Raw genomic sequence first — 24,451 nt, 5'->3', positions numbered from 1 at the left:
TCTATACGTGATTGGTGTCAGACTGCATTGGGCACGACTCAGGGACGGGTCTCGGAGCTTTCATTCCTTGGTAGAGGCATATTCATGGTACGTCTTTCAGATCCCGCCACTGCCTCAGCTCTCCTGGCTCGCTCTCCGATACTTTCTGATCGCAGAATGATATACTTGACGAGGTGGTATCCCGAGTTTACTACTGAGGAGTTTGACAGTCGGCATCTTATTCCCAGATTCCCTTTGACGCTCTCCTTCCTGGATATGCCTCTTCATTTTATTGATGAGCATCTCCTTCAGATGATTGCTGCTCATTTTGGCACAGTAGTTCCAGGTTCCTGCATCTTCTCATCTGGTCCACCTCGCATTCAGGTCCTCGTGTTTGGGGATACTTCGTTACCAGATACAATTATTGTGGTTGTGCGTGATAGACTACTCTTGCCGAATGGTAGTCACTGGCCACCCAGGATAGTGCCTACATTGTCACGCGATTGCCCCACTCAGCCACGCCATCGGCGACAACAACAGCCGGCTCGTGGCACTCAGGCTCAGCCACGTGGTCAGCGTCCACAGCCGGTTCCTACTACTACTACTAGAGCACCTCAGCAGCCTCCGGGTGCTCCCTCTGCTTCAGTTCCTACTGAGACTGCATGGCAAATAGTTGGTCGTAACCATTCCTTCCGTCCTCATCAGCAACACACACCGCATGCAGCCCCCAGTGTTAACTCTCCTGCTCCCTCTCAAGTTTCCGCCACTCCCTTACCTCCTGCTTCTCCTCGCCCTTCTTCTTCTTCAGCCCAGGATCACTTACCTCTGCTACCAGCTCCTCCTTCACTTGCCATCCCCTTGCCCGTTCCTACCCCTCTTCCCGAGGTCCCTATTCCCATGCAGGTGGATCATTCATCGCTACTACCTCTTCCTTTTCCTCCTCTACCTCTCGCCCTTACTCCCCCCCCTCCACCTTCTGGTCCACCCCCTCCCTCAGCCGCTCATACTTACGTCCCACGCAGTTTCCTCAGCTCTTGCCCTCTTTCCTGGGGAACTCATCGAGCTGAAATGTGCGGTGACTCAGAAGGACCATTGCGGGTGCAGCTCTACCTTATGCATCACAAGCCAGGTTGTGTTCCCTCTTTAATAGGCAGTCGCTCTCAACCCTACCCATCGTTTTTCCTTCCATTCCATGCAGCTCAGGAATGGTCCGAGGATCAGGTTCTGCATTTTGTGCATGCACAAACTATGGCTCAGCTTCATTTATGGTTGTCTACTTCCGCTCCGGATGTATCGTCTCCACACTTTCCTTCATGTATTGGTGCTATGGAATGGAGTGATGTATATGCTTGCTATTCATTGCCTATGATCATTCATGTATCCTCAGATGTGGTGCTTCCTATGTCTATGCGCATTTGGGGTGTCAAAGCTGCAGCATCGGTAATGCAATGTAAACAAGCTGAGGTTCGCAGTTGGTGCAATGAGACACCATATTTTAGAGAGGGCTTGCGGGTTGCTTTCCTCCTGCCTGAAGCTCACCCCTTGGATGGCCCAACTGCCTCCAAGAAGATGCGCAGTTAGACAGATACTTTACCAATTCTTTCATGCAGACTATGGATTTACATGTAGTTTCTTGGAATGCAAATGGTTTACAAACTTCTCGGGTAAGAGGTTCACGTAAGCTTTTACTTCGCAAAGATTTACACGCTCATGTAGTAGGCACTGTGGATATATTACTCGTACAGGAGCATAAGATTGCCACTCCCTTTGGTAATCTCATGCCCTCAGGAGCTCACACTTTTTGGGAGCTTGCTCTAGGCATTCATGGACAGAGTTGCGGTGTATGTATATCAGTGGGGCCACGTTACTTGGCATCAGTTCAGCAGCATGGCACCCTGGTCGTTGGCAGAGCAGTCTGCTATCTGGATTCAGGACTCTATCATTGGTTTTATGTCAGTCTATGCACCCACTACTCCTCGGGAGAGAGCTACTTTTTGGTCCTCCTTGGTTGTTGCTCTACCTGCTGTAGACTCCTGGGTTGTTGGAGGCGACTTCAATAACGTCGAGAGCGACTCTGACTGGCGATCGATCACTCCTCCAATTCTATCATCCATTTCTCCCGATGAGCAGCCAGCTTGGGATCGATTTCTTCTAGCTATTCAAGGTGTTTACGCCTGGCACATACCCTCTTTTGGTCACCACCCTGCTACACTTCATTACTCGTGGGGGTTTCAGCGACAGCAAGGAAGATTATTAGAGCGACTTGATCATTTTTACATTGGGCCTTGGGCAGCAGCTCTGGGTGGATTTACTACTATTTGGCGAGCGTCCAGCCTCTCAGATCATTTACCCATCTCATTATTTATCTCTTTCACTAGATCCTCTGCACAGAGACGAGGTTGCCGCATTCCTGACAATGTTCTCACCACTGAAGTTTTGCAGCAGCAGATTCGTGACTTGTGGTCCACGGGTGCTTCTTACAGTGGTCCCCCTGGAGAGTTCCTTGCCCATTGCATTACTCATCTCTAGTATTTACTGCCGTGATCAAACTGCTAATTCATCGTCAGTTGAGAGTACGCGAGTCTAACCTCCACATTCCTCTTGGTTCCACACAGCGCTTGCTTGAAGAGTGGCCTCGGGATGCTTATCTCGTTGCTCGACAAACAGAGCTCACAGAGGAAATTCATCGCGTACAGGAGGCTAGGTCTGAGTTCACTCATCATGCTTCAGTATCTCACTGGATAGCTAAAGCTGATCGAATGAATAAGGACTTCTTTGTTGCACACAAAGAGCGCCCTTCTGGCACCACCCTTCGGACTTTGTGCGATGCTCAGGGAACACTTCATATGCATCCTGATGTTATTCTTGATATGTCTGCAGATTATTTCGAGGCATTGTTCACTGCTGATGTATGCACTACTGAGGTTTTAGATGCCCGTGAGCAGATATGGCATCACACTCGACATCGTTGTACTGACACTATGGCAGAGATCTTGTTGGCTCCATTCACACTTGCAGAGCTTTATGCTGCTATCGAGAGTCTAGATCCATCTTCCTGTCCAGGCGAGGATGGCCTCACTAGAGCTTTCTTTTTGACTTATTGGGATGTATTGCAAATACCATTGCTTCGTGGTTGTGAGGATATCTTTGCATCAGGATATATGCATCCGGATCTTTGTTCAGGTCTCATATCTCTTATTCCGAAAGGGGGTGACACCACACAGCTCCGCCAGTGGAGACCTATTACCCTACTCCCTTCGGTCTATAAGATATTAGCGTTATTGATCAGCCATTGCTTGCGACCGTTCTTACCAGATATTATTCATACTTCTCAGACAGGCTTTGTCATGGATCGATGCATACTGGATAACATCTTCACTTTTTATGAGGCAGTAGAGTGGGCCAGATCATCTTCTGAACCTCTCGCTTTTTTCATCCTTGACTTCGAGAAAGCATACGATCGTGTTGAGTGGGAGTTTCTTGAAGGATCATTAGCCAGGATGGGTTTTCCTTTGACATGGATCTCAGGCATTTCCGCTCTCTTCAGGACTGCCGGCAGTGCTATTACTATTGGTGGTCGTGTCAGTCGCAGTTTTGAGCTCTCTCGATCTGTTCGTCAAGGATGTCCTTTAGCAGCATATCTGTATCTGTTTGTAGGAGAGACTATGTCCGACTTTCTTCGAGCGCAGAGCCATGCATTTCGTGGCTTGACCATGCCAGTACCTTTAGCTCCGGACCTTATCGATCAGGAGTTTGCCGATGACACTATGCTGATGTTGCGCTATTTGCTAGCAGCTCTTGATGCCATGCGGGAGACCTTGGAGGTTTTTTGCATTGCCAGTGGTGCACGCATTGACTGGCATAAATCCTATGGGTTACTGGTTGGCAGTGATGACATACCTACTTGGGGGGTGACTGATGGTTTCACATGGCTGCAGCCGGGTCAGACATGCAGATATCTTGGCTTTCAGGTTGGATTAGACATTTCCTCACAGCAGCAGTTTGCACCCATACTACAGTCTATTCGCAGGAAGCTATGTCATTGGTCTTCACGTCATCTGTCGTTGGCTGGCCGTGCTTTGGTCGCCAACCAGGTCATTCTGGCTACAGTATGGTATACGGCCTCCTGTTGGATGCTACATTCTGGTGTGATAGCTCAGCTTCGCAGACTCGTGCGGAATTTTTTATGGAGTGGCACAGATGGGACTACTGATACTCGTGCTGGAGTTCGTTGGTCCACGATTATTCGTCCTAGGACAGCAGGCGGCCTTGGCATTATTGATCCAGAATTACAGAGCTGCGCCCTTCTTACCAAGCTTATTGTTCGGGGTCTCTTTCCCGGGCAAGAACCTTGGAAGATGCTTCTTCAGGCCGCTCTTTCCACAGCAACTCCACGCCTCGGCACTAGAGATGGCCATACTTGGCAAACAGGGTTTCGTTTTCTCTTTACGGATGCCCCCTTGTGCACCAGCACTCTCTCACCCTTCATCCGCTCACTCCTTCAGATTTGGGTATCCATGCGGCGAGCTATCATACGCTCACCTCCCTCATGCCGTGAAGAGATTGAACGCCAACCTCTCATTTGGAATGATGCAGTTCTTGATTCTTCAGTTAATCCACCCCGTCAGCTTGGAGAGAGGACCCACATTGATTGGGCTGCTTGGGACACTGGCCCTGCTGCCTCTATGCGGTTGTTTCCTGAGACACGTATGATGGATGCAGATTTGGTGGTAGAACATTATGACATTGGTCGCGGGGTAACAGACAGACTGCTTGAGATTGACTCCGCCATCCCTTCACACTGGGACGCAGTCATGCGAGACACGGTTCAGATGCCTCCACATTGTGGCTGGGAAGGCCTCTTTGCTCAGAGCACTCTCTTATTAGTTAGTTTTGACACCATGCTGTTCACAGTTGAGATTGACTACTCTCCGGGATGCATGCTCGATTGACATATGCTCCCTCCTCTCCGCACCTTCTCTACAGTGGCGCTCGATGGGAGGCCATACAAGTAGTTGGCTCTCGCGGGAGGCGTCGTTGTGTTGACCCCCGTTTCGCTTCCGCTGATGCTGAACTTTGGAGGCTTTGGGTGTGGGAGGGTCGTGCCCTATCTCAGCTTTATTGGGACCCAGGAGAGTGGCATTGGCCTCATCCTAACCTCACCGGTGCACATGTATCATTCTTTGAGTACACTGTCAGAATTGGAAGATTCGCATTGATGAGACAGCACACGGAGCAGCCCACTCGTATGCGTTTTTGGTTACATTCAGGTCTCTCCCATTCCTATCTACAGTAGTTTTGGTCAGCCATCTGGGATTTACATGTGGCTCGTCGTATTTCCTTTTTCATGTGGATGATTGCACATGCAGGACTTCCAGTTGGGACTTGGCTAGCTTCTATGGGTCATGATCCGTTATGTACTCGCTGTCCTTTGTGACTCGCTTAGTCACCTGCACACTGTCTTTGGTTATGCTCGTCTTCTCATGTAGTGTGGCTAGCAGTTTGCTCTTTACTTAGCAGAGTTGGTGTTCAGCATGGATTTCTCACTTGGGGATCTGTCTCCTGGTTGATGCCAATGCCCGGACCGCATCTTTTCTACGAGGGCTCAGACACAGATCCAACTCTTATGCTTACCTCCACGGGTTATCGGCGAGGGACTTTGGCTATGTTACCACAGATTGCTTGGCAGGGGGATCCTCAGACGCGTGATGAAATCTTCTCAGTTATCACTAGCATTGCACTATGGAATGTTTGGAGAGCTCGTTGTCTTCACATTCTCAGTGCGGCTCCACAGCTCCTTCCGGATACCCTCACTGCCATTTGGCTGGACATCATTCACACCCTCATTTGGCAGTGGGATTCTTCCTCGGGTACATCTAGAGCAGCCGAGGCTCGTCGATTTGACTTCCTTCGGCGTTGGGCTCAATCTCCACTCTTCTTCACACTTACAGGTGGACAGATTACATGGCATTATGCACCTCCTCAGTGGTTTCTCCTCCACTCATCATATAGACCACCATGAGATTGTTCTAGTAGAGTTGTCACTATAGTGACTATCACCCTTACATTCAGCTTGTACACCCCGCGTGATAGGCCTTTTTTGGCATCCGCTGGGGATTATATTGTACTCAGTAATATACAGCCCTGATTTTTCCACTAAAAGAGCGAGAGAGAGAGAGAGAGAGAGAGAGAGAGAGAGAGAGAGAGAGAGAGAGAGAGAGAGAGAGAGAGAGAGAGAGAGAGAGAGAGAGAGAGAGAGAGAGAGAGAGAGAGAGAGAGAGAGAGAAATGAAATGAAATGTTATATTAACGTCTTCAAAAGGCCAAAGTGGCCTATGAGACTAGAAAGCTACAATGTGGTGGATCTAATACAAAGTCAGAGTAACAAGATGACAAAATGACAAAATAAAATACTATGGAATCCTAGATTGCTGGGTGTGGACTAAGCAGCTAAAACAGCTAGCTGGGATAGCTAGATCACAGGAGATCCAGCATCAGTCGCTGGCGGATCTCATCAATTTCCTCCATGGTCAGTAGTCTTACCAGGCGTCGTGCATGTCGAGCCAAAGTGACCCGGATCCTCTGATGCAGCCTCTGTCGATGTTGTGTAGTCCTCCGCAGTCGTGGGCGTCTGGATCTCCCCAGCTCAGTCGCTCGGTCGATCAGTATGCCTTTGGTGTAAAGCAACGAGCTCTGCTGTGGTAGTAACTCCTCGGGGTGTCCAGTGGCAGCTCTAAAGAAGTCTGTGATCTGTCTCCGAGACTGGCTAGTCTTTCCTCTCATCAAGCTCTCTCTGTGTCTGCACAGCTCGAGCAAAAACAAACCTAGGCATCTCTGATCCTCGTACGGCATGACTGTAGAGAATGGTCCAAAGCCGTCTCTGAACAAGCAATGGAAGTGGCCTCATATCTCGTAGTAGACGGGGCAGTGGCATGTGTAGTGCAACTCTGTCTCAGGCTCGATGTCACACAGGGGGCATGTCCTGGCCTCTGCTGGTACTCCGCGCTGTATCTCCTAGTCTCGATCCGCAGCTGGTGTGAAGATGTGCGTATCTGGCCAATAGCACATCGTATCCCATGAGACAGGTGAGTGTCCATGTATCTGGGCCTCGTCACAAAACCATCCTCCGTAAGCTGGAGGAGATGCTCTCTGTAGAAAGCCATCTTCGTGCCTAGCTCTTGTACTGGCTGTATCCATGTCCTCTTGGTGTCTAGCTGAGTCAAGTCCTGGCGAATGAGCGTGGCGATCTCGGACTGTGTAAGAGTCAGAGAGGGCGCATCCAGTGAGTACTGGAAAGGAGGCAATCTGTCTATGCTGAACCCATGCGCCTCAAACCATGACGTCATCTCCCCATACCAGCATGTTGTATCTCCCTGCTTGGCTAACTGTCGAGAGGACTCAAGTGCAAGGCGTGCATATTTGTCTCTGGGAAGTTCCCACATGCGGTGTATGAAGGAGACAGATCTGGTGAGCGCCTCAACCACCAGTGGGGAGGCAGCTAGCTCTGCTCGTATAATAGCACGTGGTCCTGAAGTCTTGGCCCTAATGAGCCGCGAGATCATAGAGACCAGAGGCTTCTCCCATGTCCCCCCATCCATCACTGCGGCCTGTCCTCCTGTGATGGTCCAATGAAGGTCCCCAAATCTCAGCTCCATAGAGCAATACAGAAGCCACCAAAGTGTCAAAGAGCCGGAGCTTTGTCCAAGGCTCCTGAAACTGAACCTGTGAACACATCCTTTCCAATTTACCCAATGCTGCATGAGCTCTGGTCAATCTAGTCTCTGCTGCCCTCCTCAACGAAAATGCTGGCCCACTAAAAACCACTCCAAGGTAAGTGTAAGCATCTGTATACTCCACCCAAGAAGTCGTCATCTCTTTGTGTTGCTCTTCTCCCTCTTTGATGGCCCGTACTTGCTCCTTGATCGTGTTGATTTCTTCAATTATTGAGGGTTGCAATTCGCCCTCTTCCAGTGTGTTGCTTGATTGTGCTTCGGCGAGATCTTTCTTGAGTAACGCAATCTCTTCGTCCTGAGTCGTCACTCGGTCTTCTAGTGCGTTTATCTTACTTTCTTGGATCAGGACGCGTCCTTCGAGCATTTTTATTGTGCCCAATAGATTGCGGTTCATCTTGGTAATAGTCTCCGTCATTTCCTCTTTGCACTTTTGGATGGCATCCTCTAGGGGGTCGGCTTTATCACCCACACTCCTCAGTCCAATCGAAATTGACTAGCACACGCTACAGAGGTTGTGCAATAACTGCATACATGTATATGACCTTCGATAGTATCCGCAGTGCCATTTGAAGGATTGCACTTGTTTTGCAATAGTAGGGGCCTGGGCAGGGTCTACAATGACTTTGCCTTTGACTATGTCTGTGGTTATGCTGTTTTGAGACAAGTGTCCTAAGATTCATCCTTGCTTAACCATAAATACCACTTTTCCAGGTTTAGACAGATTCGATATGTTCTGCACTTTTCAAAGACCTTTTGCAAATGGTCAATATGTTCCTCTCGCAGAAGAGAGTGTACACACAGGTCATCCATGTAAATTTCTAAGAATATTCTTAGGTATTCCTTGAACGCGTGAGTCATTAACCTCTGGAACATGGCTAGTGCATCTGTTAAGCCAAATGGCATAACTCAATATGCATAAATCCCCCATTCTGTGGCAAATTTTGTTTTGTGTTGATCCTCCCTTACTATTGCCAGTTGGTTGTATCCTGAGAACCCATCCAGAAAGGAATAAGCCCGTTTCCCGGCCACTCGCTCCAGTACATGTTCTGTGATTGGCAAGGGATAATTATCCCTTATGGTTGCTACATTCACCTTCTTGAGGTTTACACACACCCGCAGTTTTCCATTCTTTTTGGGAACTACCACAATGGGTGACACCCAATCTGTATGTTCAATCTCATAGATGAATTCCGCTTCCATCAGTTTATCAATCTCTTCCTTGATTCGTTTAGCAAATGTGTCATTATATGTATAAGGATGTTGTTTGCTAGGTTTTGCATCCGATTTCAAAGGACTTGTATGTTGGCATATCAATGGATCAACTCCTTTGAGGTCTTTATAGGACCAAGCGAACACATCTTTATACTTTGTGAGAAGTTGTGTTAGCTGTGCTTCCTCCTCAGGCTCTAAATCGTTAGCTATATAGACCGGCTGAGGCTTTTCACCTGGTTCTGCGAGGTCTATTCTTTTTGCATTTTCAGGCCCATCGTAAGATTCTTGGTTGGTTCTCTCCCTGATTGGTGGTGTCATAATGATTTTTCTATCTTGGATAGTAAATTTTCGATAGTGTGCTGGTACGTTCATGTTGCCCTTTTCTGACTCCCCTTTACCATCACTATCTTCTTCAGTAGTCCATATCTCTCTCAAAGACCGTTTCAGTTCTTGGTATTTCTGTTTACGCTCCAGTTTGGTCCACTCTTGGTCTTTTGTTGTTTCTTTTTTTTATTTTTGTGATTTTGTTTCGGTTTTAGCTTTTCTTACCTGTTTTATTTCTTCTCGCGTTCTTTCTTTCCGATTTTCTGAGAATTTTCCTGATATTTGATTTTTTACACAATCCTCGGCTTTTACAAGCATCAAATAGTGAGTTTTACCTTTTATCCTGGGCATCAGGTTCTCTCTCACTTTGTTTCCTGCTCTTTTCCTCCTATAGCATTCTTGGCGTCTAGGGTGTTGATTAGCAAAATCATAAAACTTGATATTCTCGGCTTCATTCCCACGCACACTTGAGGTGTCTGAACACTCATTATCTACATCATCATTTACTTCTAAATGTTCAGAGGAGTTGTAAAACTCTTCTGGTTCTGGAGGTTCTAGCGTCTCTTTTTCTGGTACAAAGCTTACCATGTAATATGGTAGCACATCATAGCCATCCTTATCGCAAAATTTTATTGTTGGACTGTCGGTAATGGTACAGACATCCAATGTTGCCAGTATGTGTTCCCATTATAGAGGTTCCAAGGAATCTTCAGGGAAAGGTTCCGGAATATACTCCTTGTCCTCAATTGCTCTTTCTAAGACGCATTCCTCTTTTCTTAAGCTTCCACAATGTGAAGCTCCGCACATCCATAGCTCTTTTGGTTGCCCTAACCATGCTGGTAGTTCTGATCCTGTTACTGTAGCCAAATCAAACTCTTCCACTGGTGTTTGGTTTACATCTTTGTAACTATGGTCTTTCAGGTGTATTTTAGTTGTCATCTCGCCATGTCTGAGGTATATGTGGTCATAACCCCAATCTTGGACCATCTTCAGTTGTCGCATGAATGGTCGTCCCAAGATTATCTCATAATTGTTCTTTTTGTCAAAATCGACTATTGCAAATGTATGCTCATACTCGATTCCACACGAAGTGACAATTACTTTTTCTAAGAGTCCCAGAGGCTTTTCCATGAATCCATCTCCAATTGCAGTTTCATTCTGGTAGCCCTCAGAGCTAGTTTTCCCCATTTTTTCTAGATTTCCTTGGTGGCGATAGCAACTCCCGCTCCACTGTCAGGAATAGCTTTGGAAACTACTCCTTGGAATTCTACCGGTAGCGTCGTGTTTCCGTCTTCTCCCTCGCAATATTCTCCAACCTTATTCAATGGTACCGGCCTAGTGTTTAGGTTAGGTCTGTCCAACTCCCTGATTCCTTCTTGGAGCTTCAAGGTGGAGTCTTTCACTCCAAATTTTTCTAGGCATTTTCCTATTGTGGTCCACATGTTTGGCCTTAACCTTAGGAGTTCTGCTAACGTGATTGTGCATGCCACCGGGGTAGATAACAACTCAATCAATCCTTGCAAATCCATCACCTTGTTAGAAGAAAGTCTTTGAGATGGGATTGCTCTCACTTCCGACTTAGCTTCATATTCTCCCGGGTAAGAGGGTAAAGTTCTCAAAGAGTCTGATTGGCTGTGCCCCGAACTAATAGATCCTTGGTCTCCCCCTTGTGAATGTATCTCAAAGTTCATTTGTGATCTTGCCTCAAATTCTTCAATAGGAGGTAAGATCACGTTCTTTTCTTTTCTCGTTCTATTCATGTGGTTACTCATCCTATTAGCCTCGTTGGCCTCTCGGATTTGCTTCCACAGATCATCTAGACCGTTACCGTTCTTTCCCATTTTTGCCAATATTTTAGGATGGACCCCGTCACTCGCCCCATCGGTGGTATTTGGCACTATGATAGGCTCTCCTCTGGACTCATAATCATTAGTGAGTCTTTCCTTTGTTTCTTTATGTTTCTCTAATGTTGGTTGGATAGGGGTTGGAGCTGGTGCGTCATGACAATTTGCCGGTTTACCCAACGGGTCTTCCACCAATGATTGAGCCGTCTCGATCATCTTTTTACACATATCCAACCTTTGTTTTTCTACTTTTGCATATGGATAAGTCATCCACCTTTGCTCTTGGGTTTGGTTCTTTTTAAGTCGAGCTTCATAAGCTTTTAGAAGCGCATCCAACTGCTCGTTTACCTTGTCTGCCAGTACAGATCCTCCTGATCCTGCACTTTTGGGCTCTGCTATTTTCTTGGGTGCTATGGCTGCTGTGGTGTGTGAGCTTAAGCTAGCTAGATCCTCTAACCGCTCCAATCTGTTCTTTGTATGTTTCAACTCATTGGATAGGGATGTTTGGTCTCGTTCCTTCCTGGCTTTCCTACGCGCCCTTCTAGCTTTCCAAGTGCTTCTCTGATTTTTCGTTTCTGAACTTTGGGCATCGGTTTTTGGTTCTTCTACTATGGGTTTGTTTGTCCTTCTTTGGGCTTGGGCTCGTGTTATCGCTTGAATAGGTATGATTGTTTCATTTTCCGATCCTACACTGGAAGGTACTGTTTCTAACAGGTTCAAGGTGGTTTTTGCTCATTTGCTCGGGTTTTTAGGGCAATCGAGAATCAAATGAGTAATTCCACATTCTGGGCAATACTCATTGACTCTAATGATTTCATCATGAGGACAATCTCTCAGCCAATGGTCTCCGCCACACTTGTAACAGGGTCCCTTGGGTTGTTGAGGTGCTCCTTGAGCCCCTCTTTGTTGGTAAGCCTGTCTCTGTCCGCCCATGCCTCCATTGGCTATGAATGACAATGTTCGTTCATCTAAGCTATATCTTCCTTCTCCTGCAGCCTGTGCAGCAGTTGGTGGTCCTTGATTCCCTATCATGCTCCATGGTTCTGGTGTTGAGGGTTCTTCCGGTGGATAATAGACAGGGTTTGCCGCATATCCATTGGGATCTTCATAATATGCATGCATAGGCACCAAAGACTTTTCTTCTGATTCAGTTACCATTGGTGTGTATCTTATACCAACTGGTCGTAACCTGGTAGGGGTGGTTGTTTCCCGAACACCGGTTGTGGTCTTTCTACACCTACAGGTCCTAGTAAGTTGCCTGCTTGATATCTGGGCATCGGTGGAACTTGAGGGGAAGCTACTGGAGCTTGGGGAGCGTAAGGTCTCTCCCTCACATATCTCTTGTTATAATAACATTCCTCGGTCCCATGGTTTGTCCATTTTTGTTTAATAGCACACCACTTGGGCTGTTTAACATGGGGTTTGGCGTACAAGTTGATCTTTTTTAGCACTTCATCTACGAGCTGCTCCTGGTTTACCGCTATTTCTCCTTTCAGTGATGTCTTGGAAGACTTGCTCCCACTTTGCTGTGAAGATGAATCGTCATCAAGGTCCTTGAACTCCCCTTCTTTGTAGACCCCACAATTTTCCACAAGGTACAGAGCTTCCTTGGTCAACTCATTCAACGTCGTGCTCCTCTTCATATGTAAGTCTTTCTGGAGATCTGCATTCCTTAGTCCTTGGATGAATATCAGCATAAGTCTGGACTGAGTTGGCAGCTCTTCAACAGGACAGAACTTAACATATCTTTTTAGTCTTAGGGCTGCCTTCTGTATAGATTCTCCATCTTTTTGTTTGAATTTATGGATTTGTGAGACGGTATTATGAGCTATTCCCCTTTGAGAGAATTCCTCAATAAACTCGTCAAACACTTCCTCCATCGACTCAAGTCTCTACGCTCCACAAAGTCAAACCAAGTTGCAGCATCATCCTCTAGGGTTAGTCCAAACCCTGCAAATTGGGTAGGAAAATCTAACACTTCTTCGGCTCTAATTACACGTACAAAGGCTGCTACATGATCTCTTGGGTCTCTGTTTCCTGTGTATTTTTTGTTTACCCATTTTTGCACTTGAGAAGGTCTAATCCTGCGATGGTCTACAAACCTCATCATTGGATCACCCCGTCCAAGTCGATACACCTCCTCAGGCCTTCTGTAATAGGCTGGTTCCTCCCCCAACGGTGCTCCTAAGCCATAATTTCTAACGGTTCTCGCTGGAGGTGGTTCTTCTCTTCGAACTCGTTCCATGGGTGGTCCTCCAGGCTCGGTTGACCCTTGTGTCTTTGGCTTACTCTCTGCTTGATACCTTGAATAGTGTGGTGATTCTTGCAAATCCCTGAGCCCTCCTGCGGCTTGATAACCATCTCAGTTTCGGTCTGGTTCCATTGTTGCACTTTGTCGAAGCCATGCCTGCAATGATGGTTGGCTTGCTGGTTGGTCTTGGTTGTTGAATGCTTGCGGTCTGGTGGAATGTGAGGTAGTGTCATACTCATCTGAAAATGGATTTGTTGACTTGCTTGGGGTGTGGACGGATCTCGGCATTTCCTCAGGGTCATATGCTGATGCTCCTGGACCTGTTGCTCTTTCTACTTCTTCTGGGAGAATACGTTGGTATTCTCGCCCGTATCTATCAACAAAAACTATGCCCTTCCCCGTAGCAGTTTCATAAGAGAATAAGTAAAGAACCTTGTCTTTGCTTAGTTCGTTTACATATGGTTCTTTGCTGCGAAAGTAAGAGACAATACCCTCAATCTCATGTTTGTAGATTCCCACATTCTCGTTATAAGTTGGAATCCTGGTTGTTTTCTTATCATACATAAAAATAGCTCCGGGCCGATCAATGTTTGGTGGCGGTTCTTGAGTTTCTGAAACCACTTTTTCTTTCACCACGTTATCTCCATATCTGTTGTAATCTTCAGGGTTACTAACTATTAAATAGTGGTTCCCCTTTTTGTCTCGGAATCTATCTCCATCATCATACACTCGGATTATCTCCAATCTTTGTGCTGGCCTCTCTTCGATACAAATGCACTTGCGGCCTCGATAGTCAAAATAGACTAGGGCTCCTCTTGAGTTTGTTCCCTCTAAGAAGATCACCGTGAGCCTGGAATCATTCAAACGATTTTGGGAGGTGCTTCCTCCTCGCATAGGTCCATCATAGGTGAAACCTCCTGGCTGTTGACTACCCATCATGAAGAAAGATTTTTCTGACGAAGTGTCAGTATCACTACCTTCCTCAATAATCGGTGCTCGCGAATCTAGCCTTGCCTGAGTTACACTCTCTTCGGTGGACACTAAGCTACCTTGGTCACTTGCCACCTTCTGGTCTCTAACAATGTATCTTCCTGATCTTAAATTCATCAAACTTATCAATGCAATTTATCACAAATTCAACGACTCACTTGGCAATGGGTCAGTTTCTGCACAACTTCTTGCTCTGTTGCTGAATATACCTGTACACAAGAGTTTTAATTTCGGCAATTGAATCAAAGCATTTATTTGCGAGAGGTTATCTTAGTAATGATTGGTATAGCTGAAGAGTTAATCTCAACCACTACTGTATTTTATACATTGCTGATGTTCTGGATTAGGTTTGCTAATCTGAAACACTACTTCCCTCTGGTGTTGGCCAATTTACGCAAAAAAGTCTGAATTCAGTCCTTGCTTCGTCAAATGGGCAAATAAGGTCAAAATTCACTTTTGAAAGAAGTTCTGGAACCCTTAACCCAAATGGAACCTCACTATCTAGGCCATGTCAAATTTTCTCTACAGTATGCCCCAATAGACATCCTACACGTAGGATGTCTCCTGCTGTGTTTTGCCTGGATTTTTTCACTGTTGTTTCCCTTTGTTGTGCTGAGCTTATAGCTGCTTTTACTTTTTGATTTGGACACCTATTAGCTGGTCAATGAGTCAGAAATCTGTTCCGATGGCCTGTTGATGGTATTGATCAGTCTAATCAACTCCAAATTGGACCAAAATTGACTAGCAGGCTTGCCTTAGGCTATATAACACCTTACAATGCTCAAAGTCAAATTCTGGATTCATTTTCTTGCATTAGACATCATACGCGTAGGATGTCTTTTTCTTCAGAATGGCTTTAAACTCAAGGCTCAAGCTCCCCTTGAGTTGCTGATCACTTTGGTATACTCAAAATTCAGTTTGGAGTCCCAAATCACTCAGAAGACATCCTACGCGTAGGATGTCTTTTTGGCCTGTTTGACCCCAGATTTGTCACATAGATTCCCTTTGATGTCAGTATCCCAGTGGTATGCTTAGATTTTCATTTGGATGTCAAAAGTCCCAAACTTCAGCTGTTTTTGCTTTTTTAGTCAAAAATGCCAAAGTCCACTTTGAACCAAATTTTCTTACCCAAATGAGGTGAAACCCCTTTCAGTCACTCAATATATCATGCAAGACACACTCATGCAGCCATCTTATGGTTTTGGTCTCAAGTTAATGTTTTGGCACTATTTGGGTGGGATGTCTAGCAATTTCAGTCTATCTGGCGTTATCCTGTCAAGATATGGCCAAATTTCCACTTTCCAGTTGAAATTAGGGTAAACCCTACCTTCTGAACACACTGGTCAACTCAAAATCCCAAAATTCCTCCCAGATTGGCATGTAGACATCCTACGCGTAGGATGTCTCCTTGCTTAAAATTAAATTTTTTTCTGACAGGAATGCTCCTGATGCTCTGTAGATTTGTCAGAAACACTCACAGTAACTTTTGGACTTCAATTAGGCTTTCAACCACACTTTTGCATCTTTTTGTGTCTTTTACAAACTTGTAATGATTCTACCAAGAAAGTGTACATGCATGAAATGCTCTAGATCTGAATCATGATGTCCTACTTACTCTACTCCTACCTATCATGAAGAAATGGTGATAATGGTGTTTTTGGTTGCTTTTTGGCCTCTCCGGACTCTCAAGCTCTCCTCTCACTGCTTCTACCACTCCAACTCCTACTCTAGAACTCGACTACTACCTAAAACTACCTAAGTCTACCTCCTCTACCTAAGGCCGAGGATCTAGGCCAGACACACGCTTCCTAGACTCCCTCTAAGACCTAGAGAGTCCTCCACCCTCTGATCCTATCTAAATATAAAGCGATACTCTTGGCAAGCCAAAAATCCCAATCCTCAAGGATTAGTCTCGGTCACCTACCTAAGGTTTTCGTCCCCGGCAGCGGCGCCAATGTTGGACGGATACGCCGCGACGGACGTCAGCACAGCGAGAACTCACCTAGCAAGTAATGTCAGCTAAGGACAAAGCTTGACCCGCAGGCGCATGGAAGCAAGCATAAGGTGTCAACCTACACTCGACCGACTCCTAACTAATTCCTACAGAGGTCTCTACCAATTTTCTAAGTCACAGCCTTCAAGAGTACAAAAGAGGAAACTTCCTACAACGCTTGCTAGAGCCGAACACCCATCAAACACTTTAGAAACACCATAGAACTTGAAGGAGACCCTACTAATACCTATAGGCCGCTCTCCCTAAGGTCTATGAACCAAAATCACGACCCAAAACACCCTGTGCAGAAACACGTAGGATGTCTGGCCGAAATTTGCAGGTCTTCGTTTCCAAAATCTGAAGTGCCTAATGTGTAGTTCTACTCAATGTGAATGCGTGGATATGCTGCAATGCAAAATCAGATAACGTATGCTCACCCAAACAACCGATGAATCTCGTAGAAGGAGCTCCCAAAGCCGGGCCGTACACGCGCAATGTTGGTATCTGCGCGTAGCTCTAGTCGGAGGCAACATGTTGCACTTCTCCGCACTCGATTCCGACCACCGTAGCACACGTAGCGTCAAGAAGAAGCTCACACTCTCTCTCTCGTACACAGTACGCTCACTCACAGACTTCAAACTTGTTTTAAAATGACAAAAGGGTTTTTGCATTAAGGTCAAAAAGTGGTATATATACCTTACAACTTCTCAAACCCTAAAGTTCCACAATCAAACATCTACTCAATCTAACTATCAAAACTGGGATACAATCTGGAAACTTCTGTAAGTCCCAATATTTACAAGGTGAAAAATCGTGTTTTTCTCAATGAATGAATAATTACAAAAATAATAGTCCGCTGAGTAGTTAGATGCCGTGGGGTGTGTCCAGCTTCTAACACTTTCTATAGCCACCCAGACACCCCAACCCTCACAAGTCCGGATGGAGAAAAGCATTCACTGCTTAAGCCAAGACGTTCAAAATCGGACACAGCGAGTGAATCCAACACATGTACAAGGGACACACATCAACCACATTGTCGTGCATCTAGATTTGGTCCCCTTGTCTACTTCAAATGCATCCTTATCTTCCCAATGTCAAGTTTGCTACAAGAATTTTGATGGATGGAGTGGATATTATACATTGACATGTGGTCATTATTATCATTTTGTTTGTCTTATTTGTTTAATGCAAAATAGTAGTGGATGTGCAATCTGTTCACAAGATATTCCACAAGGAATATATATTATGTTTGGCATGGAAAACGAGTATAAATTCAAGCAAGCCCACCAAGATACCCCTAGCACAATTAGAAATTTGTTTGATGAGCAAGATGTTGCTTCAGAGCAACACAATTCAGATGGACAAACTATGTACAATCGCAAATATGACTCACTGTAATTACTCAAAACACATTTGAATACAAGGTCTTTTACAATGGTTTTTGACATTTACTCGTTCTAATCTCAAGCTGTATTGAATCTGTTGAGTTGTTATTTGGTTCTAAGTCTGAGTGTTGTGGTTCTCCTTGTAATTCAACCTCCACATATATTATCAAATTCTCTTCTATTTCATCTATAGTGCATTGAGATACACCAACATTGAACTCTTCTTCGTCTTTGTTTTGGCAATCATATAACCAGGTTGGCATTTCCTCCTCGTGGCCAGCACTTTTGATGTGATTCAATATCTTTTCGTTGCAAAACATATACACTAATTTTTTTGCTCTATCTACTAATAGTCGATTGCAAATAGTACTTTCAACATACTTGTACATACTCAGTTTCTCTCTGAACTTGAGTTTGTTGTACATTGTGCCAGTACTTTCATTGCAAGGGAACATAAGGTAGAGTAATGCTCTCCACCATTCACCATCCACCACTTACATGCAAGTTGCTCTTTTGCCATTACTTGTACAAAATCATTCAAAAAAGAACCTTCTTTTAATATAAATGCACTCATTTCTTTGATGCAATCAATTTGATCTTGAATGTTGGAGTAGAACATGTTGACCACGTGATAGAAATTGCTTACCATCTCTGTATTGGACATTAGATTTAAATTCCAATACTCTAGATCGAGCATGTAAGAAACATTATGGAGTGGACTATGAGCGCTCTTCCACCTTGGATAAAAATACTTGGCCAAACTTTTTTGCTGTTTTCCAGAAAATGGTAATCGCCATTCCTTCTCTACTACAAACTCTTTCAGCTCTTCGGGATTTTCAAGAGTCTGTTGGACTGACCACCATGTCATCCACACTTCATCCAAGTTTGGCGCCCTTTGATCAAGATTGCAGATCGCGAACATAACGGGCATCATTACATGATATGCATCCATTACACTCCTCCACCAAGAAGCCTTGTTTACATTGCCACATAGACATGTAATTTTATCTTTTACTTTTTCTTTCTGCTCAAGCTACCATTCATCAAAGGCCGCACAATTGAATGTGTCAATCACCGCGCATTTATTGTTGAAAGTGACTCCAAGGTATAAAAGTATGTGCAGAACCGAGTTTCAGCAAGAAGTTTCAACATCATTGACATGCACATCCTATACAAATCGAGCACTCTTTGTCATTTCAAGATAAATTTCACAACCTGACGTGCTGTATCAATTATTTTGGTGAGCCATGCCATTTTTTTGCTAGTGTACCAATCTTTCAACACCAACTTTAAGCTGTGCATATTACAACCTTTGGAAAAAATGTGTGGAAAGCACCTCTTTATTAATTTAGTTTCGTTTTTATAATTCTTTGTGTTATCCATGACTACTTGAACGACATGTTCAGCACCAATTTCTTTAGTTACATTAATCAAGACCTCGGAAATGTATTTGCCACTTTTAATTGCACCAGAACTATCAATCGCCATTATAAACATTTCTTCCCTTGGACAAACCAGCATTACATTGATCAGCGGTCTTCTTTGAACATTTGACTAGCCATCACTCACAATCGTACATCCTGAAAGCGAAATATTCCCAAGTATTATTTTGCCAACACACTCTTTGACTTCAATGTAACATTTGTCCAAGAAAACATTTATTATCATGTGATAAGAAGGAGCTGAAAATCCTAGACCAAACTCACCGATTTTCTTCCAAGCAGCCTTCCAATGATTGTTGTCTACCATGACTAAAGCACTTCCAGTGAAGAATATTGCTTTGGCGAGTGCAGTTTGTGCTTCTTCTAGAGACTGCACTTGAAAGCTTTGATGTAATGATTTTTGGCGCATTTGACTAAGTCCACCTTCATTGTGTTGCTTAAAAGGAACACTACATGGAATTTCCTCTCCTTGTGCAGGTTGTTCTCCAAGGTTAGTTGGTGTCGCTATAGGATCTGCGGAGTTAATATTTGGCTTTGCAAACTCTTGACTCGAAGCCACAAAACTATATATATGTTGTCTCTTGTCAGCCTTTTTGGCGAGCTCTTCTCTCAAACACTTTGCAACTGCGGGTGCCTGAGGATGTTCACATTTCTTACAACTCCTTTTAACGCTACCCAGAAAATGATCCCTAATACGTGATGCACCACCTTATTTTGTTGTGTGACAAAATTTACATTGCCACTCCATATATCAGCCGCATATGTTGTGAGCATAATCCCACTCTTTGCCATGAGCTTTTTTATTCTTTGGCTTCTTCGTATCACTTGTGCTCACATTTTTCTCCATTGCTTTTAAATTAAATTGAAGACAAAAGAACCAGATGTTCAGTTTTTGAAACATTTTTCTTATTTTTGATATATATTAAAATTTAAAAACCATTCAATATGAAAGTAACCATGATGCACAATATGAGATTTTCAATGCACGCTAGTCAATCCACATATGGATCACCTATATTGTGAGAAACCATACACATTGCAATACATTCTATGCATGGCATAATAACTATAACAGTGCTATGAATCTCTCAATACAATTATTATTATAATGATTATTTATATGTCCACTTTGATTTGCAAACAATAAGACACATCTAATTTCAATTGCTACAAAAAAACAAACGAAAGAAATAAAATATATGATTGGTCATTTCATGCACTAATAATCTATTGTAATACATAATGCACTCTCTGTATAAACCAATGCATGAACTAACGCAAATAAATCTTCAATATAATCACTCAATTGAGAACTACTTGTACCCAGTGAAGGATTGTAGCCCACCCATGCAACCAATTCAATATATAAAAGCTATTTTAACCCAAGTAAGGATTATAGCTCTTATATTGTGGAGTGACAAGTGTAAATCAACTCAAATGCAAGACTTCAAGGATCTTTATATGCCGGTAAACTAGTATAGGACATCCGACCCTTGACTATCGATTCGTCATTTACATATTCTCATCTTCTAAAACCAAACAACCCTCATTTGGACCAATGGCTTCTTCGCAATGAGCATGACTCTCCAAGTTTTCAGTTGTTTTGGTTTCGTACCTTTATTCAGTAAAGAAACTGAAAAATTTTAGAAGTGGTTACCGAACTAAGAATCACGTTCGGCCCAAAAAAAGGACCTGTGACTCTGTAACCTTAGGTCAATTCACAAGGAGATGACTATACCCGGCACGCGGATACACTCCCCAAGGATTTTCCTAGCTAAAGGACCACGGTTAGCACACTGTTTACTATATATAATTATTCCCGTCGGGCTTTTCATTTTCTCGGCGGGCCCACCGGGCAATTACATATACCCGGCGGGCCCACCGGGAAAATGAAAAAGCCCGGTGGGCCCCGCACGGAAAAATGGAAAACCCGAAGGTCTAACCGGCTCTATAGGTTTTTGCAGGTCATAATCAAAGTCACATTAACAATAAATGTGATCACGTGATTTTTTTATGTAAATACTAGAGTTATTGTCGTAATCACCTGATCATGATTACGTTAATGAAATCCCTGGTGGAAATTGCTTCTTCAATTGCAGCAGGGTTGACTTCATTTGCAAGTGGTGCGTCAGCAAATTCGTCTATAGGGATTGCACCAAGGGCGGCGGCAGCGTGCATCCCATGAGTTTTGATGGCACTAAGGTTCACAACAACAACCATGGTTGCTATGACAGCTACACTTGTAGTAATCGCGGTAGCAAGGGTATCCTTCTTTGCTGCAGCAGTTGGTAATTTGAGAGGGGTGGTGGCTACAGCAGGCTCGTCCTTAGGTGTTGCGGTGAGGATGGATATTAGAGCAGCCCCTTGTGTATCAATATCAAGGAGGTCTAGGAGCAATGCTTCATCATCCGCTACATTGCAGGAGAGCAAGTTTATTTTCTTGCAAGGAGGGGCTGCAATGATTGGAGCATTGAGGGATCCACTGGAAGCCATGAGTGAGGCAAAGGAAGATAGTGGATTGTTTGCTTCATGGCCACAGTCACTACAAGACAAGGTTGAACGCATGGTAAGGTTGGGTGATGCCCTAGCATCGCATGCATGAGCAATAGCAGAATGGAGAGAAACCATGGAAACATGGCTTGATTGGGAGGCAGCATCAACAAGAATTTGAGCATGAGTGTATTGAACCACATCAAGAGCCAGGCTAGCAAGAAAGGCATCAATGATGTATCACCATCGGCATTGTCATCTGCACGGTAGTGCCTGTAGGGAGGGTCTGCGCCATGAGGCAAGAGCGAGACAAAATTTTAGGGCGTTGGATAGATATCGGGGCACTTGCCATCTTGGCAAGCAACCCCTCCCGGTTCCCCAGTCACCTCACACGGGCCAGAACCGGTTGACCAATAGAAGAATCAACACGCAACTGACACGGTGTCCAACTTAGGACTTGGACAATGAGATACAGCACCTCTACCACTGTGTTGCTTGCAAAATGCGAGTAGTTGTATATAGCTCAGCTTGACGTGCTGGCCCCCCATAAACTGTGTGACTGGCTGTGCCGGTCACCTCCATCTACACGGGTGCAAGCACCGAATTGCAGCAGTCATGGGGCCTTTAGACTTGGGATGGAGTACCTCACCATAGTAAAGGCTCAATAGACGGCATGGCAGGCTCACCGTAGGGCATCCGTGAGGACCAAAATAAGGCCCTTTTCCCATAATAGAGAATCCGCAGGAGGCTTGTTTGGGGGTGGGGGGTGGAGGGGGGGGCACGGGTGTGGAAAGATCAAGAGGTTGCTGCGATGATACCATGTGAGGGAAAGGAGCTCCTAGAGAAGGTGAGAGAGAGAGAGAGAGAGAGAGAGAGAGAGAGAGAGAGAGAGAGAGAGAGAGAGAGAGATGGAGAGCACGGAGGTGTGTAGGCAAGAGGCAAGGCATTAGCCAAATGTGATCAAGGTGATGATAGATTACTACAAATGGGTTTGTTATATACAAGTGTGGAGGCAGTTACAAGGTTCATGTCATTCATGGGAATGCAGGCAATTGTGCCTACTAGGATGACAACTAAATGGATGATGTGGATTATTATTCCCCACATAAATTGGAGTTGTTGAACTTGGTGGAGGAAACTCACTACCTGATGGGCATCTTTTATGTGGTGATTTCATCCTAGATTTCACCTGCAACCAACGAAGAACTTGGCATCCATTTTTGGCACAACTAAAGGATAGAGTGAATTGTTCTTTCTACTTCAAGATCGGGGCATGCATGCACGGAGATTGTTGCTCGCCTCTACACAACAAGCCCACTATTAGTCCCACTCTTCTTTTCTCCATGCTCTACCTTGATATCTTTGAAGAGCTTGGGAAGTTTGGAGGCTGGAGAGTTTACACATTTGCAATAATCTTGTCGATCACATGGTTGGAAATGTGTATGCACAATTCCAAGAAGAGGAGAAAGAAGCTGCTACTTTGTAAGGATTGACTGGACGATTTTATGTAGGCTGCCCAAATACTATTGCAGATTGTTCACCGCTTATAGATTTTGGAGAGGCTACTTGTCGGCAGCTTGAGGAAATTGTAATTGGGGTGGATATTGTAACTTTATGCATGTTATGAAAATTGGTAGGGGAAATTGGCAGGGATCGATTTCCAAAGAAAGATGTTTGGAAGCTACAAAAGGCATGTATAAAGTAGGAGTTGCAACCCTCAAATTGAATTATAATCCCTGGAGAGATTATGACACACGAGAATAATATGGAAGTCACGGGCATTCAAGGTATGCTTATGAATATGGAGATTCTGATGTTTAGAGATCACATTCAAGAGGTTCAATCAGAGGGTATAGTCCTTCAAGTTTACCAAGGCATAGAGATCAAAGCCCCATCAGGGAAGGGAGTATTGAATGCAAAGCAAAGATAGAACAATGGAACCCTGAACATGAAGCAACTCCATTTGACACGGCTAACATGTTCTTTTGCGGGATCAAACCATAGATCTTTCCCCTTGTAGTTGTGTTTGTCAAAGCACAATAAATGAAATGTAACAAAAGAAGTAGGTTTTTTAGCTTTCATGAAATCAAACTTTACTAACTTGCAGGATGAATATTGCGGTGTAAGTCAAATGCAATAGTATATTGATGCATTGTAAGGGATGAAATGTAAATGTGTATAGATATCAAGTAATGTAGTATAGAAAAAGTTTTCCCAAAGAGAGAGAGAGAGAGAGAGAGAGAGAGAGAGAGAGAGAGAGAGAGAGAGAGAGAGAGAGAGAGAGAGAGGATATGGTGTAGCACCTGTACCCCTGTTGGCAACATTTCTTAAAGAAAGAGAGAGAGAGAGAGAGAGAGGAATCTGGTGTAGCACCCGTAGCTCTATTGGCTATAGTTCTAAGTTGAGAGAGGGAGAGGGAGAGAACTGCTCTCAGCTTGCAGCAGGCCCTTGCCAGCATCTTCGATTGCAAGTACCCATCACCTAGTTGATGGCGAATTCTTGTGGGTTGCTTTTTGCACGTGAAAAGCAAGGGTTTGTTTCTAGATGAAGTGTATGGGACTAGATTATAAAAGGATATGCCTGCAAGGGTCAGCAAAGAAAGATCTATGATCATTTTTTGTGAGGTCCAAATATAGCAAGGGATCTCCCCAAATATAGTCACTTTTGTCTTGGTGCTCAAAGCATGTAGTCACTCAATCCTAATGGATGGAAGCTAAATGTATTTTGATGACATTATTCTTGCATGTTTTATCTTTTTGGGTTTCAATAAAGCTTGGTTTTTCCTTGTGAGTTCTTATTGAAGTTGAAC

General features: G+C 44.5%; 1 pseudogene; it reads left to right on the top strand.

Annotated features, from left to right (window-relative positions):
- The first annotated feature begins 21,643 nt into the window (after positions 1-21,643).
- Positions 21,644-23,375, top strand: LOC147442619 (splicing factor U2af small subunit B-like; annotated as a pseudogene).
- Positions 23,376-24,451: the final 1,076 nt, after the last annotated feature.

This window comes from Adiantum capillus-veneris, chromosome 14 (genome assembly GCF_014529385.1).
Source record: "Adiantum capillus-veneris isolate H3 chromosome 14, ASM1452938v2, whole genome shotgun sequence".
NCBI classification, from domain to species: domain Eukaryota; kingdom Viridiplantae; phylum Streptophyta; class Polypodiopsida; order Polypodiales; family Pteridaceae; genus Adiantum; species Adiantum capillus-veneris.
The sequence above is the reverse complement of the archived record's forward strand: the minus strand, read 5'-3'. Positions and strand labels throughout refer to the sequence as shown.